The 17,795-nt window shown below is 46.1% G+C and overlaps 1 protein-coding gene across 1 annotated transcript in view; it reads right to left on the bottom strand.

The window, feature by feature from the left end:
• The window catches only part of EDAR (ectodysplasin A receptor), a 94,684-nt gene that overhangs the window by 59,653 nt on the left and 17,236 nt on the right, over nucleotides 1–17,795 (bottom strand). The window lies entirely within an intron of this gene.

Genomic DNA, 17,795 nt, shown 5'->3' with positions numbered 1-17,795 from the left:
GAAATAATGCTTTTCTACAAACCATGAATGGGACACAAAAGATTGTCAAGATCCTTGCACTTCTCAGCTCTCTCCTGTAAAACATGATAAAAATTGTAGGGTCAGAAAAAACAGGATTCAAGGAGCCCCTCTCTGTAAAGAACTGTCTCCTCCAATATTTCTTACTATTGTCACTCAGAGAGGTTGATGGAGAAAAGTAACACTTGGGACCTTCACCATCTCCTTATAAGACCCTTCAGTTATAGCAGCCCAGAGAGCACAAGAAGCAATTCTATAACATGAATTCCATGTCTTGGACCATTTTCTCTTTAGGATAAGAATCCCATTCCAGAACCAGAAGGCAGATGGTAGTGTGCCAGGCAGATGGTTGTGGCCTGATAGGATATATGGCCTGAAATTTTTGTTTATCATTTGAATGGTTCATTACTTAATGGAATTTCACAGATGTTCTGAAGCCAACCTGCCCTCTCTCTTCCAAGTTTGGAGACCCTGCTAACTTTGCGTTAAGTGTGGCCTCTAGCCCAACCACGTGGCCATTAGCCCAGAAACTAGGAAAAAGACTCCCTACCAACTCCTCCTGGCAAACTTGTGAAACATACACTGTCTTTCCATCTTAGTCAGTGCCTTTCTCACTCAGACACGTACCCTGATGGTGTTTTCCCAGGTCCCTGAATTTTCTGTATTTACCTGCTTTCCTATCCCATTCCCCCAGTGATTTTGACTCAGCCAGCTTTCACTAAGAAAATAATTTTATGCAGAAATTCAGATAAGGTTGCAAGTGACTGGTGCATCTTTCCTAGGGAGGCATTTACAAGCTTATTCGAATAATAGCATTAGAGGGTGAATTATACATATAGGACCCATAAGTCAGATTTTTTTTGGTTCAAATTCTGGCTTGATCCTTTACTAGCTATGTGACTTTGGGCAATAATAATTTAATGATCTCTGTGCCTAAGTTGCCTCATTAGTAAAATTATAATGTTAGTAGATCCTATCTCAGAATGCAAGGATTAAGTGAGATGATACGTATAAAGTGCTAACAGTGTTTGGTTTATAATAAGTGTTAATGAATACAAGCTATTTTCCAATTTTGGAAATTTCTTGCAATGGAAAAATTGGAAGATAAAAGAAAAATAGAAGAAATGAAAAATCGTAAGCCATCCATTTGATACATATTCTTTCAGTCTTCTCTTTGCACATAGATATCTTTAAGAATGAAATTAGGATAGCAGTATACATGCTCCTCAGCATTTGTCTTTTCTTTTCCCATAGCTTTAATTATTTATAAACTATGTTCTTTTCAATGGGTCCAAACTATCCCACTATATGGATGGCCCATAATTAAATCAACAAATCCCCTAATATCTGATCTTCAGGTCATTTCCCAATGTTTACCATTACAAATACTGTGCAATAAGCATCTTTAAAGCTTTTTGATGATATTCAATGATAATATTGATGCATAAAAGTGCAATTATGAAGTTAAAAGCATCATGTGTGAGAACAGCACCTGTACAGTCATCCTTCATGGCCCAGACATGACTTCTGGTTTAGTTCCAGGTAAGAACATAGTTTGCTTCTGAATATTGGGTGTCTTTGACGCCACTAAAATCACTTCATGTCCTCCACCAGCTGTGCACCCAGTCCTTCAGATAGGAAGCCTCTGACAATTGTCAATCCCTCTGGGTTGATGCTGCCCATGGCATCACACAAGGGGTCCCACGGGGGCTTTCCTGGTTAGTCTGATTGACTTTGTAGATACCTGATGATGGGCAGCTCCTTCTACCTGTTCAGCCACCATCCTGTATCACCAGAACTTGCAGAATAATCTTTGCTTTAGAATTTGTTTAGCATTTTCTTCCTTGTTCTGGACTTTTGCAATTAGGATCTCAGGTGCATATAGCCCAGCAGAGAGGGTGATGATGCTAACTGGCTGACTCTGCGCTACTTTCCACAATTTCCCCAGTCCTGGTTCCCAAGCTGTGAGCAAAGTAATCGGCGAGGTTGCCACTGGCAGCCAGTCCCAGCCCCTCCAGGTCTCCACAAAGCATCTCAGTGGGCTCCCAGGCAGCTGTTGCCACTGGCTCCTTAAGGCAGAGGAGAGCCCACATTCCTCTGTCTGGAGGCGGAGGCGAGACCTCTTACACTCTCACCGGGAGACCATAGGTCTTAGTCACCAGGTCAGGAAGTCACAGGCGGGGCCCTGATGTTGCCGTGGGGAATACACTTCATTGGGTCTGTCTGGATTTTCCTACTAACGGTCCTTTAAACAGAGGCTCCAAGTGAAGTGGCTTGGCTGTGTTTAGAGTCTCCAGTGGGCGATAGGGTTCTGGCAGGTTCTCCCTGCCTTCCTGGTTCCCAAACGGCCTTCCCGGCGAGGAGGCTCTCAGATCAGAGCCGTACACCTGGATGCATTTCAGCTACGTGAGGAGAGACGTGCAGTGCCCCCAGCTGCATTTAAAGCCTAATCGACGGGGCATTACACACTATGTGATGCCCAAATCCTGTCTCTCACCTGGCCTACTGGGAAGGCTGGTGGAGGGAGGACACCTCGTGCTCCCTGGTTTTTAATGTATTTGAGATATTCCAAAGGAAAGGATATTTGTTTTCCCTTTTGCTCCTCTAATTGATGCAGCTGTTGCCCAGCTTCATCTGCATTAAGCTAAATATTATGTCTTTGTAACGTTTTGATCTTCATTAATTATAGTTCAGGAAAGCTGACAAAGGCAACCTGTCTCTTTAATATAAACAAGATTAATTGCACGGTTCCTGCAGAAAATGAACTACCAGCAGTTTAACAAAAAATGTTTGTCTTTAAGCAGCCTTTGGATTAAAAAAAAAATTAAAACTGTTACAGGAAGTGCCAAAGCTGCCAAATTACCATGCCCGTGAGCCTCGCCCTCATTATCAGACTAAACGAACGAATGCACACACCCCTGCACTTTCATCCTCCTCCAGGCCCAAGGAACAGAAAGGCGGGAGGAAAAAAGCATCTTTATACAAAGAAGTGTCTCTGAAGTCTGGAATGCACCCTGACTGTTTGAAGACAAGATTTATACCTGACACCTTTCCTTAAGCTCATTGTTGAGACTCGTCTGTTTTCAAATCAACCGCAGACTGACTGCTTGAGGTACTTCATCTTATAACGACCACATAATCTAAGATAAATACACAAGGGATTGCTATCACTTTCATTAATAACCATGAAATATTCCTTCCTTCAGCAGGTTAAAAAAAAAAAAAAGAAAAGAAAAGAAAAACAGACCAATGCACTCAGTGGGCTGAGGTTGAAGGCTTGTGGGGAAGGGCTTACTTAGAACAGGGGGCGGAGGGCAGAGGGTGGGGGCAGGGGGCAGAGGAGAAGAGGCAAGGGTCAGAAGACAGAGCAAAGTGTTCAGAAAGACTCGGACACAGTGCACAGCACATGGAGGGCGGGAAGGGCAGCTGGAGGGTACTTTGCAGCCACTCCAATGCTTCTGGACCCTCACTTAGAAATGGTAAAGCCACGAGTCGGACACTTGTTTCTCTGGCCCCTCACCCCTGGGGTCAGAGGATGAAGCATGGTTCTTGAGCCTCTGAAGTAGGCCTGTGCTCAGATGGCCTGAGATTTCAGGTGCTTCCAGAGACCTAAAAGCTCAAGAGTGAGGCTTTGATGATTTGGGATGCCTTGACCCTAAACCCAATCTGAAAGACCAATGGGAGGAGTAGGCTCCCCAGGCTCATGGCTGGCTGAGAAAAGACACCAGGTTTGGGGCAGGATGACAAGAGTTGTGAAAGAATCTGGGAGCTGCAGCCCCCTAATGAAATACCACCCTCCCCCCCACCTCACCGCCCCGGCTAGTCCACACTAAGTGGCCACTAGCTGGGGGGCTGAGGCAATTAGAGCCAGCACCCACGGGGCATGGTACACTGTGCTCTCCAGGTCATGCTTAGAAAATGGGCAAGAGCCAGAGAATAATTTGTGTCAACATCTAGCTCTCTGTGGCTTCCCTGGGATTCCTGACTCCGAGAACATGCTGGAGTCATGCCTATGAAGTGTGTGTATATGGGGGTGGAGGTGGAGGTGACTTAGGTGAAACAAAGGCTTCCCTGAAGCAACAAAGTCACTGCAAGGCTAAGTGTGGGCCAAGGGCTTGACGATGCTCCATGGAGCCTGCGTCCCGTGATCGGGGGACTCATAGCCTGGTGGATAGAGGAGATTTGAAGCTGTCAATCAGCTTTCCCAGCGAGTGAGCACATGGAAAGGAAACTTGGGCTTCCTGGCTTCTGTAATACAGAGGATGTAGTGAGCCAGACGCCTGGAGGTGACTCTAAAAAATGGAAACCAAACTGCCGTTTAGCTGTTGTTGAGAAAGTCCCAGGAGGGTGGGGCATAGAGAGAAGGAGCCAGCCAACCTTGGTGAGCAGAACCTAAAGTGTCATGTTCCCAGGCCAGAGGAGGCGGTCTCATGGAGTTCCCCATGCTCTGGTCCAATCTGGGGTCCTCTTGCTTTTTCATGACTGGAATTGCATCTTTCAATGCTTGATTTTCTGTGACCTTCAAGCCTGTGGTGAAAGGACTCGAGTGTAAGGTTTCCCTGGAGCCCTGGTTTCTGCTGCTATCACTGGGCTGAGAGGGAGCTGGGGCCTCTCACACTCTGCGGTGTCCAGTCAGGCCGGCACCTGGGCATGGGATCCACCCTGAGCACTCAGCTCTGGGTGCCTGGTGAACGGCTGCTGGACCTGTGGGGCCTTCCCAGTGGGACACCGGCCTCAGAAGTGACCAGGGCCGAGATTTGCTTCAGAGTATGTCTGCATGTTACTCAGCAGCTTGGCACAAAACACTGTATGAAAATGAGGAAGATGTGGCTTCTGAGAACCTAACTTTTCCAAGGGTCTGTCCTCATGGATTACAGTCTTTTGAACATATGTACAAATAGGCACATACATATATAACTGGAATAAAAGGTTTACAAACCACCCTCTCTACCTGATATTTTCCACTATGTGATACAATGCTGTATGATGTATTCCATTTCATTAAAAAAAAATAGAGGTGCCTGGTGGCTCAGTCTGTTGAGTGTCTGCCATGGCTCAGGTCATGATCCTGGGGTTCTAGGATCCAGCCTTATGTCCAGCTCCCCGCTCTGTGGGAAACCTGCTTCTCTCTCTCCCTCTGACTGCCACTCCCCCTGCTTGTGTGCTCTTTCTCTGTGTCAAATAAATAAAATCTTTTAAAAAATAAAATAAACACTAGTTTTGACCCACTACATCAATTTCAAGATGCACCAAGTGGAGGCAACTGGCAATTCGAGAAAATGCTGCCCTCCAGGGAACAGGTTGCTAGCCCTCAACTAGCAGCCTGGATTGAAGGCAGCTCATAGAAGGGACTGACTGATGTGACACAGTGCCAAGGAGACTGGGAGTTGGGAGGGTGGGCTCTAGTCCTGGCTCAGCCTGGCTCCCCTAGGCAATCACCAGCCTCTCTGGACTCATTTCTCCATGGCTGGACATCACTGCAACTGATTCCCTGAAATTCTAACTCTGAATAGCAGGCACCTGACTTGATGCTTTCCTGGGAGACTGAACAAATAACAGGTGTTCGGTACCTTAGACATTTTAGTGGAGAATGGGTAGAGCTCACAAGGAGATGTTGGTGGTGAGTGCCTTTACAGATTACTATTATGCCTCTCCAAAATACTTGATATCTGACTTAAAACCAGATTATCAAGTAAGTATTTCCTAGAACTTCTGCAAGAGCTTGAGGAAGCTACACACTTCTGGCTCCGCTGCCTTCTCAGCAAATGGAACAATGGACTATAACCTCATTCATCACTCAGCCTCATTGACATTTTTTAAAATAATTTTCTAACTATAATAACAATACATACTAATCATAGGAAGTTTTCAAATATGTAAAACTATAGAGAAGAAAACCTAAAAAGTACTTTGTAGTCCTACCATCCAGAAATATTGAGATTTTGATGTTTCTATCTTATCTGTCTAATCAAGGATCATTTTGTACACAGAGTTTTGTATCCTTTATGCTTAATAATTTGATAAACATCTCCCTCTGTCATGAAATATTCTCCAGGATCACAGCTGCACAGTATTCCACTACATGGATGCCCCATGAGTAGTTAATGTATCTAAGCTATTTCGCTGTTATAATCAATGTAGATAATTCACACAGTGCAAGGAACTCTCATTGTTTCCTCAGGATAAATTCCTGGGGACAGAATCATTGGATCAAAGATCCACAGATGCAGGAGAACTCAGCCGTGTACTGTCCCTCCCTTGGTGGCTCTCCCAGCGGGTGTGGGGCCGATTCTGCAGAATGGCCACTACCAAGGACTTCTGGTGGTCCCTGACTAGATTTTGGAGTTGCAGAGGGAAGAAGAAAAATGAGCATGATTTGTAATGGCAGAAACAGAAAATCAGATTGAAGCAAGGGAGCACTGTCCAGCTCTCTCCCTTCTAGACAAGCAGAAGGGAAATCCTCATGCAAGGAGCTACACGGTTAGGGTATAAGGTTCACAGCTCTGGCTGCAGGAGCCACCAGCCCCAGGCTTGCCTGGCTGTGGTCGCTCAGATGGGCTCCTGGGTGGCAAATGGGGAGTTGGAGATGGAGTACAGCATTCCTGGAGGCCAGCCAGCCTGTCACGGCTTGGCCTCTCCCGGTGGATCTGCTGTAGCTCCTTCTCTTCACATGGGCTCAGCTGCTTTGGGGCTCCCCCAGGAGAGCTGGGGCCATGCTGTCTTCTGGAATCCCCTCAAGAACACTTTCTGCAGTGGATTTGTGCAATGGGGACAACTGGATGAGAGGGGATCCAAGAGGAACGAGCCATGTTCTTGAGGAACATGGAACCCAGCATTAGATGTATATGTCAAAGGAGGGGCTGCCTTACTGGTTACAGAGATCCTAAAAAGAACAGACACTTATATGAAATGAGCATTCATTGGCAGGTGTTTCAACTGTTTTCTTTTCTGAAGCTCTGGGGTCAAAATGAATTCATTCTCATGCCAGGGGATCTGCAGCTTGAGTGTGCTGGGGTCACTGCCTCATGAGTGGTCACCAGGCTGGGAAAGGGCAGAGGCAGTGTGTCCATGGTATATGTGGCCAAGCCAACTCTCATTTTTCCAAGCTTATATTTGTATGAAAAACCCCAGCTGTGTTCAGGGAAACCAAGGAGAGGAAATGCAGCTGTAGGATGAGTCATGAGCTATTTCTCCCAACAGCCTGTCCCAGAATATAGCAGTTTGGATAAAATCCTGGAGAGATTTTCTCCTGTTGGACTTTGCCTGTAAAGCACAGAAGGGAGATCTAAAAAGACATCCAAGTGGGAATAGGAACTCTGTCCGAGGCTAGAACACAGGACCGTTTCAAGGCACCCGACCCAGGCCTTTTCTCATGGTTTTGTAAATCCACAAAAGCACACTGCTCACTGCAGAGAGTCACTTTCATTCCTTCAAGCGCTTCACACATATTAACTGAAGTTACATCTCATGACAATCCTATGAAATAGGTAGATTTCGTTGTGCCTGTCTCACAGATAAAGAATTAAAGAGGCCAAGTGAATTGTCTAAGTTCACACAAGTGATGAAAAAGGAAGCCCAACCAAGACTTCCCACCCAAGGCCCCCATTCTTACCAGTGGCCACCAGGCTGCTTTTCCACTTCCCAGCATGAGGATCGTACACACACTTGTCAAGGCCAAATATACCACAACGTCAATGATCCTCACTGTTCCATGGTTACATTAAAGGTCCACAAATAATCCCAGTATTTTCTAGAAGAACTGAAGGCAGCAGAGATGCCAAGAAAAGGGATGCCAAGAAAAGGGTTTGCCGACCATGGCTGCCTTCTCTTACCACCTGCCAGTCATTTAGGCAGCAGCAGTCAATCAAACTGAACAAAATCCTGTGGCTCTGCATGCCAGTCAAGATTAATCTCTGCCACGTGCAGGTCCCATGTCCTCATGTGTTCCCTAACTTTGATCACTTATGTTGTGTGCTTGAGCCCCACAGTAGAGAATGCTTTAGTTTTGGAAAACTGCATTGTGGAGCTGTAGGCTATATATTCTTACTTGAAATTCTGTGGCAATTCAAAATGGCTTCTGTAAATAAAACATCATCATAAACTCTAAATTTAGTAAAACTGAGGTTCTTAGGAGCTGGGAGGAGAAAATTCGTTTTGGGTCTAAAGGCTGTCCACAATCCGTTTCTAGGGTGTTTAAGAATGCAGACATTCTTGAATTGAAAAATATGTGAATTGTAAGCACTGCAAAAGGATCTTTTGAGAAATTAACCTTTTTTTTTTGTGTTGAGATAACTGTAGCTTTCACACACAGTCATGAGAAATAATGCAGAAACCTGGTGTCTCCTTACCCCAATCGTTTTATCTTGCAAAATTATAGTGTGCTATTGCCCGCACATCGGCTGCTGACATTCATGTAGTCAGGATGCAGATGAGTCACAAGAGGCCTTTTTAGAAACTATTTTGTAAAACGGTATCATCTGCAAGAGCGGGTTGCTATTTCAGCAGAAAAACGAACGTGGGGGCTCTTCAGGACACTGTGACAAACTTAGGAAAGTGCCCAGGCTGAGGGGCTCACAGGAGTGCCCATCTGTGAACTGCAACCTGCAAATGAGGGGCCCCTTCTTTCTGTAAGTTCTAGCCTTCTCCTGAAAAGATGTGGGCAGAGGGAGTACGGTGGGAGGCAGTGGGAAGGGTGCCCACACCCTCCGTACTAGCAGTGAACGGGCGTCCAGCCCTGGCTCCAGTGCTGGCCAGTCCTGCGCTCACTTCTCAGGTCCTCTCCGTTGGCCAGAAGATGGGGCAGCTGAACCTGAAGCTGCCCAGGACGATGGCCATTATCCACATGTGGCTTCTGAGTGCTTGACACGTGGCCAGTGTGACTTTGGAACTGAGTTTTTAGTGCCTGTTAGCTTTAATCAATTACATGTAAAGCCACATGTGGCTTGTGGCTACAGCACTGTGCAGAACAGGAGAGGGTCTTTCAGATCCCTCCCTCCTCTCAAATGTTCTAATTAACAACATTGAGGCTTATCCAGATTGCCCCCCCACCTCCAGGATTTTACTGAGGTCCCACTGGTCACTTGTGCGGGAGCCCACTGCCCACCCCAGGTCATGGGACTTCTAGACCAAATCATCCCCCTCTTTGTGTCACACGGTGGCTCAGAAGCAACCCCGCCCCGACATTTTACTGTGATTAAAAAAAATCAACTCATTCATGAGTTGTCCATGACTGTCATGGACTGTTGTGACTGTCCATCCTTTCCCTACGTTGAATATGAAACCCAAAATGGGGGAAATAAAAGTTCATATTCTAACTAAGAGAAAGGCAGGTGCTTTTGGGGAAAAAACAAAAACAAAACAAAACAAAACAAACAAACAAACAAACAAAAAACCCAAGGAAAACATGATAACCAGCGACTGAAATAAGGATATGATTTTGACAACTAAGACACTCCTATTTCAAGAATCAGGTTCATGTGAGCAAATTGAAACAGCAAATAGCAAACCAACTCTAGAAAGAAAAAACATTGAACATAAATCCCTATGAAAGCTCCCAAAATAAGAGATTCACGCTGTCTCCCTAGCCTGAGCTCTTGGCTCATTCACCTTGGTGGGCTTCCACCAGGAGACTCATCCTTCATCATGAGCCTCCAGAGAACGGCAGATACAGCATGTGTGGGAGAAATTCTTCAAACCGTGTAGCACGACAAAAACATACTTAACAGCATCTTGAGGATAAGGATAATTTATTCACTCTAATTAAATCCTATAAGATACATCTATTTTTTATAACATGAAGTTCTTTACCTTTAGTGACACAACCTGCTTGTTTCACGCTAACTTCCTAAAAACTTACTCTTTATTTCATATTCTCCCATTTAAATATTGCCTCAAAATCAAAAAACGCCTGTGTTTGTGTGTATGCGGAGGTGTTATATCTTTTAATGACCATAACTGTCCTAGTGTCCCCAGACACAGGCTTTCCAGTGACAGAAAGAAACAGCAAACCCAGGAGGATCCTCAGCAGACTTTCACCCCATAGAGATTTTCTCCTCCTGAGCTCCACAGGCTTTAGAGGGATTTGGGTATTTTCCTCTTACCTTTGGGTGTCTGTGTACCTCAGTCATCTCCCTTCCAGTGGCTGCCACAGCTGAAAGTCTCCTTTGCCCTCCCTTGGGTTTATGGTAATTGAATGTTTGATGTAGGATAGGTGTGGCTCTCTGTGCATATTGGCAGGTGAAGAGAGCGAGGCCTGAGGTTTTATCACATCACAGATGAAATTCAATATTGAGGCCTTTCAAGTCTCACAGCCCACCCCCAGCCTCCCTGAACTCACCCTCCCTCAGCATCCCATCACCCCCAGGCCAAGATATATTTCCTGAAAACTGGAAAAACCAGGTACCAGAAATCTCAGATCAGTGCTAATTAAATTAGGTTATAAAATTTGGGCCCAGTGCTCTTATCTGTGAGTGACATCTTCCAATCTCCAACTGGGCGCTGAGTGTGCACAATTAAAGTGTCTGACATCACTGGATCCTGGTGTCGAATGCACTTGGTGCCATTAGCACATCAAAGTGTTTTGATCAGACTGACTTTGATGTACTCTTCACCTCCTGGTCTTTTTTTGCTCCTGTCTCCATCTCATGTATTAAACTCCAAGTATTCAACAATGTATCTGTGGTAGCATTTTATTAGCTGCTCAAGTTCCATCTTTGTCATTTCTCATATTAGCATTTTTTTTATTGGATCATCTTTACAATGAACGCACGGACTGAGGTGAAGGATCTGGAAGTGGCAGTAAGTCACTCCAAAACTGTAAGGAGTGCAGCAGCACCGAGACCCACCACAGGTCGGGTCCCCTGGGACAGTACTCCTCACGGGGCACAGAAGTTCCACCATGTGCTGTCCCACTGGGCCGTTCTGCGGTCAGTCCCGTGGGGCCAGAACATGGAGCCTGTGAGCTCAGCCGTGCCTTGTGCCCCTTCTTCGAGACAACGAGACAATGGCGAGAGCCTGTGAGGAAGAGGCTGCCTTTCATCTGGAGGGCAGTGTAATAGACTGCTACTTCTCAGGCTCACCCCGGAGTAGGAGAGCCTATTGGTTTCAGGAGCACCGAGCTATGAGCTACAGCATCTTGTTATCATGCTGCTGAGAGAATGGGCCCCCCAGTGTCAGCCCTACAGAGGGTGGGTGCAGGGGCTTGGCTGCCCTTCTTTCAAGCTCCCTCTGACAGTCCAGGAGCTGACCCTGGAGGGCAGCTGCGGGAGGACAAGGCTCCTTGGGACAGAGCACACTGGTGGCCATGTAGGACAACTCCACAAACTCAATACTCAAAGCCAGAGGGGGTAGAAAAGCAGGGGGCAGAAAGCGGGACCCCCTTCACCAGGATTTCCCCCACTGACACCAGCCAGTCTTGTGTTTTTGAGCCCAAGTCCCTGGGATAATCGGTGGTGGGTTCATATTTCACAGAGAGAACCAGAAAAAAATTAGGAATATCAAAGGCTCGAATTTTCTTATACTTCAATACTTCGTGTTCTCCCTGAGGCTGCAGGGACGGCTGTGGAAAATACGGTTAGGGGGTTTGCAGGCAAGAGAGGGAACAGAGGGAAGATGAGGTCCATTGCTCTTGGGCCTTTAAAGTCAGTGTTTACGGATTTCCTACTTGCTTTTCATCCTTTTTTTTTATTATCAAAGAGACTTGTAACAGTCCTGTGTGCAACAAGTGACTTCCTGATTTTTCTGCCCAAACGAGGTGGCTATAAAACTTGAAAAGAACTGGATGCTGTCCGTACATGGAAAAGTGTGTTTTTGTAGAAAAAGTTAAGGTGAGCTTGATCCTTTAATTTGTTCACTTTTACTTCGCAAACCACTTTCTTTCCCCCTTTCCCTCAGAGCTCCAGAGAACACCATCTGTTCATTAAGACAGAGCTGCGGGTTTGTTGGTTTGAGGGCTTCATGTGTGGAAACCCCTAGAGATCAGCAAGCCTAGGAAGGGTCGGAGAGAGCTCAGGGTGACCCCGTGCCCCACCCCAGCAGCCACAGCTAGGGGAGCAGCCAGCGCTCAGGCACCAGGCCGTGCTCACTCCCACTGCGGGACACACACCTGAGAGCAGAGCTGCGGAGCCTGGACGGTGGGTTTTGGTACACAGATTCGATGCTGAGCACTGACTATGTGACTGACCACCCCATGGGTTTAAAGCAGAATCCTAGCCTCAGCAATCAGGCAGCAAAAAGAAATGAAAGGCATTCAAATTGCCAAAGAAGTCAAACTCTCCCTCTTCGCAGATGAAATGATACTGTACATAGAAAACTCAAAGACTCCACCCAAGATTGCTAGAACTCATACAGCAATTTGGTAGCATGGCAGGATACAAAATCAATGCCCGGAAATCAGTGGCATTTCTATACACTAACAATGAGACTGAAGAAAGAGAAATTCAGGAGTCAATCCCATTTACAATTGCACCCAAAAGCATAAGATACCTAGGAATAAACCTAACCAAAGAGGTAAAGGGTCTATACCCTCAAAACTATAGAACACTTCTGAAAGAAATTGAGGAAGACACAAAGAGATGGAAAAATATTCCCTGCTCATGGATTGGCAGAATTAATATTGTGAAAATATCAATGTAACCCAGGGCAATTTACACATTTAATACAATCCCTATCAAAATACTATGGACTTTCTTCAGAGAGTTGGAACAAATCATCTTAAGATTTGTGTGGAATCAGAAAAGACCCCGAATAGCCAGAGGAAAATTAAAAAAAGAAAACCATAACTGGGGGCCTCACAATGCCAGATTTCAGGTTGTACTACAAAGCTGTGGTCAAAAAGACAGTGTGGTACTGGCACAAAAACAGACACATAGATCAATGGAACAGAATAGAGAGCCCAGAAGTGGACCCTAAACTTTATGGTCAACTAATATTCGATAAAGCAGGAAAGACTATCCACTGGATAAAAGACAGTCTCTTCAATGAAAGGTGCTGGGAAAATTGGACATCCACATGCAGAAGAATGAAACTAGACCACTCTCTTTCACCATACACAAAGATAAACTCAAAATGGATGAAAGATCGAAATGTGAGACAAGATTCCATCAAAATCCTAGAGGAGAACACAGGCAACACCCTTTTTGAACTCAGCCACAGCAACTTCTTGCAAGATACATCCAAGAAGGCAAGAGAAACAAAAGCAAAAATGAATTATTGGGACTTCATCAAGATAAAAAGCTTCTGCACAGCAAAAGAAACAGTCAACAAAACTAAAAGACAACCTACAGAATGGGAGAAGATATTTGCAAATGACATATCAGATAAAGGGCTAGTTTAAAAGATCTATAAGGAACTTATTAAACTCAACAGCAAAGAAACAAACAATCCAATCATGAAATGGGCAAAAGACATGAACAGAAATCTCACAGAGGAAGACACAGACATGGCCAACAAGCACATGAGAAAATGCTCTGCATCACTTGCCATCAGGGAAATACAAATCAAAACCGCAATGAGATACCACCTCACACCAGTGAGAATGGGGAAAATTAACAAGGCAGGAAACCACATGTGTTGGAGAGGATGCGGAGAAAAGGGAACCCTCTTGCACTGTTGGTGGGAATGTGAACTGGTGCAGCCACTCTGGAAAACTGTGTGGAGGTTCCTCAAAGAGTTAAGAATAGACCTGCCCTACGACCCAGCAATTGCACTGCTGGGGATTTACCCCAAAGATACAGATGCAGTGAAACGCTGGGACACCTGCACCCTAATGTTTCTAGCAGCAATGGCCACAATAGCCAAACTGTGGAAGGAGCCTTGGTGTCCATGGAAAGATGAATGGATAAAGAAGATGTGGTCTTTGTATACAATGGAATATTACTCAGCCATTAGAAACGACAAATACCCACCATTTGCTTTGACGTGGATGGAACTGGAGGGTATTATGCTGAGTGAAATGAGTCAATAGGAGAAGGACAAACATTATATGGCCTAATTCATTTGAGGAATATAAAAATTAGTGAAAGGGAATAAAAGGAAAGGAGAGAAAATGAGTGAAAATATCAGTGAGGGTGACAAAACATGAGAGACACCTATCTCTGGGAAACAAACAAGGGGTAGTAGAAAGGTAGGTGGGTGGGGGTTTGGGGTGACTAGGTGATGGGCACTGAGGGGGGCACTTGGTGGGATGAGCACTGGGTGTTATGCTAAATGTTGGCAAATTGAACTCCGATAAAAAAAAAAGTTAGAAACCTTCTAAAACAAAAACAAAAAACAAAACAGAATCCCATATCCCCGAAGCCCCCAGCCTGGGCAACCCTGGACAATCCCATGCAACCCCATCACTGTGCCAGGGGCTGCACACAGGCCAGCTCATTTGATTTTCACAGAGCAGCCTGAGAAAGGTGCTGTTACTGATCTCGCTTTACAGACGAGGTAACTGGGGCTCAGAGAGGCTAAGTAACTTATCTAAGGTCATAATAACCAGCAAGCGACAGATGGGGAATGTTAATCCATTCCAGGTAACCCTTAGCACGGCCACTGCTCCATCTCCTGAGTGCAGGTGGGCTGGTGAGCACGTCACTCCACTCTGGCATGTGGGTGCATACCACCTCCAAGTGGGCCACCAGGTTAGCATTTTCTACGGATCAGAAGCCAGAACCTGTTGTGTCCTCCAAGTGTGGTCTTGCAGACCTGCTACAGCAGTATCACCCAGGAACTTGTGAGAAGTGTGGACTCTCTGCCCTCCTGGATCTATAATAAATTGAAATCTGCATTTCAATTAGATGTCAGGTGATTCAGATACACTGGAATACCTGAGGAGGAAACGGATTCGCACACAGGTCTCCAAGCTTATTTTGGTTGCACATCCCTAATGGTGACTGAGTAAGCATCATCTACATGTGACATGCTGCTGTACCTATTATACTAAGATACTATCCACTTTTTAAATATAGATACAGAAAATAAAAGCATGAGGGTAAGGTGGAAAAAGCAATATTTATTTGCTAACGGTGCAACACTCCTTATGGTTGTTTAACTTGGAAAACAGGGCTGTAGCTTTCCATGTTAGTAACGAGCAGGTTTCTCTGAGCTGCAAGGGAACGAAGAGCATATAAAGTCCCTGTGGCTCCTTGGGATCTGCAGCCGAGGACAGTGAGGACCATTGTGTCATCAGCCCTCTGGGTCCTGCCCTCCCTGCTCCTGCTGCAGGCTGGGGGAGGAGCTTTGGGAGGGCGGTACCTTGAGCTTCCCGTCCACAGTCCCCTGGTAATAGCCAAGGGGCTTTCTCTTGTTCCTCACTGTAGAGGGAAAGAGAGCTGGCATCTCCTTCCACTGCTGTACAGAGAGGGCTTATTTCCTTCACCCCCAGGTCACCCTGGGCTAAAGCCGGACCCTGATCGAAGAACCAACAGTTGCAAATAACACAACCTGGAAGGGCGGAGCGGCCCACTGTCACCTGGGGCTGCCCAGGATGACTTGACTCCTCAGGGGAGGGTACTGGGTGGGGCTTTGCTCCCCACTGTTTATACCGTAGAAGAGTCACAGTTTTAGCTCCTCGACAATGAGATTCCCCATGAACACACAGCTGCCCTTATGGCTCCTTGTCTCAGGCATCCGGCACCGTAGGTGATAAATGAGCCCGCAGGACATTTATGGCTCCCGGGCCAAAGACCAACGCCCGAGACTGACTCTGTTTGCTGGGTGTACTTCCTCCTTCACTTCCGCTCTTCTCTCTGCCCTGGTCCCTCCCATCCGCTACCCCATCTTCTAAAAAAGATACCTAGTGAGATTTTGCCTTTCCAAGACCTCCTTTGCAATTACCCATTTTCCCCTTGGTCTTGTTTTTGCTGCTATTGATTTGTACGACTCATGGATGTGACAGCTGAAGACAGATTGGCTCACACCTCCACCGAGAAGAGTCTGCAAACTCATGATCTGTGCATTTGTCAAATGTTTGCAGGGCCAGGAACTGTGTTAGGCCCCCGACAGGAGGCAGGTCACCCCCTGCGATCCGGTGCGGAGGTCCATAGACGATTATTCAGTTCAGTGAGGACTATGAGGTGGGGTGATTCTGTTTCAATTTGGCCCTTTATCCCATTTCTCAGACTAATTTTTGACTAAGTGCAGGAATTTTACCTTGAGTCATTTCAAGAAATTTATTAAGTACCTAATAAATGCACAGTACCATTTCAGTGCTGAAAGAAATACAAAAGAAGTGAAAAATGAGTAAGCCACAGTCCCTCAGGCCTCACCATGGAAAGACAGTCAGAAACATGTAAAAAACTGAAATAACAATGCCTTGTAGAGTGTGATTAAGAGCAAAAGAACAGCCGAGAGCAAGCTGTGAGGGATCCAAAGAGGGTGAAAGAAACAGCAGCCAGGGAAGCTTCAAGGCGAAGTCAGCGTTTGATGCGGGTCACAGAGATGCTAGAGCCGGTTAAACACAAAAGGAGCAAAGCAGGGGAGTTGCTCACAGAGGCTCGCGTCAAAGCTGAGGCTGGGCTTGGGGGGCAAGGCACAGGACCCTGTGCTTCCCCGTGGGGTGGGCGGCACCTGGCCGCATCACGGTGACCTGGGCCGTCAGCCCCCAGGAGCAGGAGCTTGCCCTGCAGCACCTCGTGGCTCCAGCCTAGCGCTGGCACGGAGGGTGTCACAGGAGCCCGTCGGAGCTGCAGACTCAGCCCCCACCTCCCCGAGTCCCAGTCTCATTTCACAGGACCCCAGTGGTGCCCATTAGGCTGACAAGTACCACCATGAACCTCCGGTTATAAAATAAATAAGTCGCGGAGGTGAAAACTCCAGCACAGTGAATGTAGTCAATAATATCATAATAATGTTGTAAGGTGACAGATGGTAGCCACGAGTACGCTGGCTTACCATGGGGGGCACTGCATAATGCACAGCAATGTCGGATCACTATGTTGCACACCTGAAACTAATATAACACTGTACGTCAACTATACTGCAATAAAAAAACCCCAAAAAACTGAAAAGTACTTGATTGGGATGTGAGGAGTCAGGCTATGTGACAGGGGAAAGGAAATATTTCAGGACCATTAATCTGTTAATGGAAGAGAACCTGGAAGCCAGAGTATAACTAGGAGTCTGTTTCAGTACCTGAGGAGGGGCCCGGTGTTGTTCCAGACTTCTCAAAGTGTGGGAGAGGGCAAGGCACCATGTGGATGCGCCTGGACTGGCCTCTGGGAGCTGGGAGGCTGAGTGAGTGTGGTCAGCCCACACACAACAGAGTCCGGGAGTCACTGGACACATGCTAAGGGAAGACACATGCTAAGGGAAGACACATCAAGGAAGAGGAGGGCTTCTGCTAAGAACTGAGGTTAACAGAAAACCCATGAGAGAGAAAGAAGAAAAACTAGAACAATGGTTACTTGCAGCTTTCATTAAGAGAAATTTTACTAAAATTTCTGTAAGCCTAGAATTTCACACCATTAACATAAATTCAGGAAACACATTTTAATTTGTTATTGGTGCCAACAAAAGCAAGCTCACTAAACAATAAAAGCATCTTGGGAATAGACTACAAGGCTGAACAAATACAAATAATAGATTTGCTAATTCTTTTCTTTCCCTGTGGAAAGAACTACCGTTCAGCTAAACAAACTAACTCGTGAAAGGCTTCCATGGATCACAGAAGGACCTGGACTTTCTGCTCGCCACCTGTGTAGCTGCTGGAGAAATGGGAATGAGGTCGTGCTGGTGATGGTCCAGGCAGGGGTCAGTGGGTCACCTGGGATACTCTTCACCATCTCATACTCAAT

Source organism: Canis lupus, chromosome 10 (genome assembly GCF_003254725.2).
Source record: "Canis lupus dingo isolate Sandy chromosome 10, ASM325472v2, whole genome shotgun sequence".
NCBI lineage: Eukaryota > Metazoa > Chordata > Mammalia > Carnivora > Canidae > Canis > Canis lupus.
This window is presented reverse-complemented; position numbering and strand designations above follow the sequence as displayed.